The sequence below is a fragment of the Dipteris shenzhenensis genome, chromosome 31, assembly GCF_047967505.1.
Source record: "Dipteris shenzhenensis isolate YYH24624 ecotype China chromosome 31, Dip_SZ_1.0, whole genome shotgun sequence".
Taxonomy (NCBI): Eukaryota; Viridiplantae; Streptophyta; class Polypodiopsida; order Gleicheniales; family Dipteridaceae; genus Dipteris; species Dipteris shenzhenensis.
The window spans coordinates 44,519,812-44,525,939 of NC_141626.1; positions in this window are offsets into that span (position 1 = coordinate 44,519,812).

Consider the following 6,128-nt stretch of genomic DNA (forward strand, 5'->3'; position numbering starts at 1 on the left):
AAACCCTAAACCCTTTTTTAATTCAAATTAATTTCACTTAAAACTAATGAGAATTTAGAGTTTCGATTAATAAGAATTTAGAGAGATAGAAAATCTTAGCAAGGAGGAGGAGAAATGACTAAGGAGTGCACTCCTGCAACATTCTCTTTGTTGTCACCAAGCAACACTCTTTCCTTGATGAAGTGCTGTCTGACATCAATGTGCTTTGTCCTGGAGTGATATACTAGATTCTTGGCCAATGCTTAAGCCAATTGGTTATCACAGTATATTGTTGTTGGCTTTGATTCAAAGTAATTTGTTTCTGCATAACAAATATTTGGCCGTGTGATAGTCAGATATATAAGAGATCCGATGAGAATGTCTACAATATTCTCTTTGCTATCACAATGCTGGAGTATGATGTCACCAAGTAACACTCTTTCTCTGATGAAGTGCTCTCTAACATCAATGTGCTTTGTCCTAAAGTGATATATTGGATTCTTGGCCAATGCTTGAGCCGATTGGTTATCACAGTATATTGTTGTTGGCTTTGATTCATCTAAGTAATCTATTTCTGCATAACAACTATCTGGCCGTGTGATAGTCAGATATATAAGAGATCCAATGAGCTGCATGTAGTGCCTATCATTGATTGTAGGCTTTTCTGAATCTTTTGTAAGTTTCAAATTCTGTTCCATGGGAGTGGTTGCAACCTTGCAATCTACCATATGAAACTTCTTCAGGAGGCTGTCAACATATTTGAGCTAACTCATAAAGGTGCTATCTGAATCCCTCTAGAACTCAATACCAAGGCAATAGTGCAAAAGTCCAAGATCTTTCATGTTGAACTCTGCAGATAAGTCTTGTTTCAATTTCTTGATGAATCTATCCTTGCTTCTAGTCACAATCATATCATCTAGGTCAAAAGTGCAATAGTAATGTCTTCCCCTTGAACTTTTTTAGAGACAGGGTCTGATCTGCATTGGATTTCATGTATCCCAGATCAGCAAAATACTTGTTGATTCTACTCTACCAACTTCTAGGTGCTCACTTTAAGCCATAGAGACTTTTCTTGAGATGTCAATCCTAATTCTCCTTTCTTGGTTCAACATATCCTGCTGGTTGTTGCATGTAGACTTCCTCGTCTAGATAACCATTGAGAAAAGCATCCTTGACATCGAGTTGGTACACATTCCATCTACTGAGTGTCGCTAGTGATATCAAGAACCATTTGGAATCCATGTTTGTTACTGCAGCATAAGTCTCATCATAATCTTGACCATATTGCTATGCAAATCCTTTTGCAACTAGTATGGCTTTGTATCTTTGAATGCTTCCATCTAGATTGTACTTCACTTTATATACCCATTTGTTTGCTATGGCCTTCTTTCATAGTGGAAGGTTGCATAATTCCCAAGTATTGTTCTTGTACAAAGCATCCATTTCTTCATTCATAGCAGTTTGCCATTTTGGCTTGTCAATTGTGTCTTCGAAGTACACTAGCTCTTCTATAGCAATGATGGTAGTCATAAGAGCATAGTTGGTGGTTTCAACCTGAATTGCTTTGCCTTTCTGAGCATATGTCAATCTGGCTGGAGGTTGGCTTTTCCTAAAAGACCGTTTGAGTTGCTATGGTTCATCTCGAGGTTCTTCTGGCAATTCTTGCTCTTTGTCATCAACCTTTTTTGTAGATGACTATGAAATCAATGCATCTATCTCCTGTGTATTTGAGGTTTTCCATTCGGATTCCTCATCAAAGATTACATCTCTGTAGATAATGACCTTTTGATTGATGGGATCATACAACTTGTATGCTTTTCTTTCTTCATTGTAGCGAACCATGATGCATTTGCGTGACTTCACATCTACGATGGTTGTCATGTATGTGGGCATATGCTATGCAACCAAATATGAAAAGATGCCCAATGCATGGCTTATGTCCAGTGAATGCTTCATAAGGTGTCATACCTAGAATCGGTTTGGTTGGAAGCCGATTAAGCAAGTAGTTTGCTACAGTGGCTATTACTTCTGCCCAATACTGATTCAGAAGATGCTTCTCACTAAGCATTGCTCTAGCACTATCTGTTAAAGCACCATTCTTCCTTTTAACTCTTACATTCTGCTAAGGAGTATTCACACAAATGAATTGTCTTCAAACTCCATGACTTCTGCAAAAGTTCATGAATGCTAAAGACATGTATTCTCGTCCTCTGTCTGATCTCATGACTTTGATCTTTCTGCCTGTCTGGTTTTCTACCATGGCTTTGAATTCTTGAAATCTAGAAAAGACTTTAGATTTCTCTTTCAGAAAGTAGACCCAACAATATCTATTGTAGTCATCGATGAGAAAGTCAAGTAATAAAGTGAACCATTGATGTTGCGTGTAAGGGAATAACCCCATACATCTGTGTGTATCAAATCAAGAATACCTCTTGCTCGAGAGGTGCTTCTACCAAAGTTGGTTCGCTTTTGTTTTCCGAAGCAGCATGCTTCACAAACTTTTCCAAGAAAGTGTAGCTTAGGAATCCCAATTGCCATATTCTGATTCCTAAGATCTAGCAAGCTCTTGAAATTGACATGACCATATCTCTTGTGCCATTTTGCTAATAGTGGCATCTGTTGCAGTTGAGTTGACATGGCATGCAAATCTTGTTACTGTAGCTAGCATTCGGAACAAGTGTCCTTCCTTGACTCCTTTTCCTACTAGTAGCTAAAATACTCTGGATTTGTTTCTGATAGTGCATTTATCTTCGTCGAAGATGACTCGGTAGTTGTGTTCTGTCATTTGACCTACTGACAAGAGGTTCTTTTTGAGCTTCAAAACATAGAGTACATCTTTCACCAATCCTTTCGTACCAATGAAATTGTTCATAGGGGTAATGCCTGTCGCTTGAACTAGATTCGGTGTATTATCTTTTGTGTAGATGACATTCTTTTGACCTTCTAATTGTTTCATCTCTGTGAACCATTTCTGATGATTTGTCATATGAGATGATGCACTGTTCTTGATGTACCAAGGATCCTAATCTGCTTGGTCAACTTTATAACTAAAATCCTCTTTTGAATTTCAATCAGTGTCTAGATACATTGTATCAGTCTTTTGCTTTTCCTCATTTTTGTAAGAAACATATTCCCATGTTCATTTGCATAATGACTGTGACTAGAATGTCCACCTTGATGATTTCCTCTTCCACGGAAATTTCCTCAATTGCTACTGGAATGACCACCTTGGTTGTACTACTTCTTGCAACAATATATTTTGTAGTGTCCAAACTTATGACAGTAGTTGCACTGGATGTTTGACACGTTGGTGGATGCATTCCCGCATCCTTGGAATCTTCCTCGATTGGAATGATTTCCACTGTTATGATGCTGATGTTGTTGAGGATGATTTTGATGTTGATTCTATTTTTGATGTTGATGATGACCACTTCACTGGAATGATCTACCTCTTCCTGTGCTTCTATCTGAAGCTATGAATGCTTGATCATTAGAATGACCTTTGCGTGCATGAATGGCCTGAGTCCTGAGTTCTTCACCAAGTAAAACTAACTGAAGTTCTTCTAGTGTCTGTATTTGTCATTGGATGGCAACACTCTAAACTAGATTATTGTATCCCTCTCCTAGTCCATTGAGGATGACTTAAACCATTTCTGCTGGATTCATGGTCTCTTCTACTGCTGATGCGAGTTGATTGTTATAATCTTTGATCATGAGTACGTAAGCATGACCAGTTTCGCTGCTGTTGCGAAAACTCTGGTTGATTTGGTTTCTCAGTGTGAGAATCCTAGAAGTGTTCTTGGACTCATAGAGAGCTGCAAACATATCCCATGCTTCTTTTGATGTCTTGACGGTGTTGAGCTAATGGTTGGGATGGATTATGACACCATCCATGCTTTCCCTAATGATTGTATTTTGTTTCATCATGAGTATGGCAATTTGGTTAAAGTCTCGGAGTGTGGAGCATAGTGCTATAGATAGGACTTGCTAGGGGAGACGATCCAAGTGAATGTGTTGAGACCTTTCCCCATCCTCCCCAAAATACATCACATGTTTAGATGCAAGTCCATTGCACAACTAATGATGTGGCATGCTATACACCGGTCCACCGATGACACTTTGAGGATCCCTACAGATTGTGCTTCTTGGAAGCACATAGAGCCACACAATTTACATCTCGGGCTCGCAATGGATGGCGTGAACCCCTTTGGTTACACTCTACATTTTGGTCGACACGGCCCATAGTCTTAGTGAACCACAATATCCCACCATGGCTAACAATAAAGAAGGGACACCTCATGCTTGCCCTACTTGTGTTGGGGAAGTACAAGGCCAAAAATATGTACATGTACATGGCACGCTTGATCGAGGAGCTGTAGACCCTATGGAGGGGCATATGTGTCTTTGATATTTCTAGAGCCTCAAGCGCAGGCCGTAGACATGTGCATCAGGGGAATTTTGATGTAGACCATGCATGACTATCAAGGATATGGGGAGTGCATAGGTACGTGATTTTCCATGCCTATTGATACTTTTATGCTTTATTGTGGTGTGATCTATGCATGTCTAATTAATGACCTATTTGTGTATGCATATATGTAGGACTTAAAACACAAGGGTACCATGCTTGTCCTATTTGTGGCCCTAGTTTGAATGTTCGACACTACAAACATGAGGAAGATGGTTTATGAAGTTCATGCTCAATATCTTCTGCTTGATCATTCTGCACATGAAGGTCAACTTGATCCACCATCGGTCCGAAGTGACTAGATTCAGGAACGGAGAGCTAATAGTAAGGAGCTTCCTCTTGGTATGGACCGGCTTTCTATCTTTCACGAGCTTCCATATTGGGGTGAGCTACAAATCAATCACCTCTTGGATCCCATGCATATCTTTAAGAATGTGGGAGACTTCTATTTGGGCACACTTGGTTGGTGACAAAGCCACAAGGGGAGTGCGAGAAGACTTGCACGAGGTGGGTAGGATGCCTCACTTGTGGCCCGAAGAGCATGTGCATAGAGCTCAAGAGCATGGTTCTACACCTCAGGAGGGTGGTTCAAGAACCCAAGAGTGTCCTTCTAGAATTGTTCTCCCAAAGACATCATGGATCCTTTCCAAGGTAGAGGAGGAAAGGGTCAAGGTGGATATTGCATCTTTTTAGACACCCATAGGACACATGCATTGCTTGATGGGAGCATGTACAAAGGAAAATAAGCTTAGTGGCCTCAAGTCCCATGGTTGCCACAAGGTCTTATAGGTATTCTACATGTTAGCTTAAAAGAAGAGTAGAACTAAGATTGTGATGCTTTCATGTAACTTATATGATTGTGACGCATTGTTATAACTCCTTTGTTGCTTGGGTAATTTATCCTCCCAATTACAGTGAGAGGATGCTTATCAAAAGATGTTAGAACCTCTATCTACAAGATCAATGGCATTTTCAGATATGCTTACTATCATATCACCTTCATTCTATTTCATAAAATTTTAAATTATGGGTATACAATATTGAATCTTACAAGTACATGGGGAATAGGTGGATCTCACAAAAAGGGATCTTTGTATCGAGCATCGAGAGAGCTAAGGTGGACTCAAATGAAGTTGTGTGCTTGCTTGAGAAGCACTTTCCCTCAAGCATTATGATGACTCAGATGCACTTGTTTGTACATGTAGTTGATGAGGTTTCCCTTTCAGGAACCGTTCATAGTCCTTGGATGTTTTTCCTTGAATGGTTTATGAAAAACTTGAAGGGATTTGTAAGGCAAAGAGCTAGACCCGAAGTGAGCATGGCAGAGGGATGGCTTGTGCAAGAGTCATTAGTATACATCACAGAGTCTCTTGCATCCCTAGATCCCTATATGCCACATGCTTGGAACATCAAGGACGATGATCGTGTCATTGTGGAGGTTCCCCAAGGTAAAGGATTGAAAAAAATATGAGCGAAGAGCAAAGAGAGAAATTCAACAAGTTTGTGTCCTCCATAGTCCCGAGATGCAAAGATGGGTGGAAAGATATAAAGAGGCCAAAACAAAAAGAATAAATGAGAATGAGATTTAGAGTCACGCACAGGCGGAGGGTGCCATTTCCACCTTACCTTGCTCTTCTCCCCAGACACATGTCCTGTGATTGGTATTAACAAGCTCTTCGAC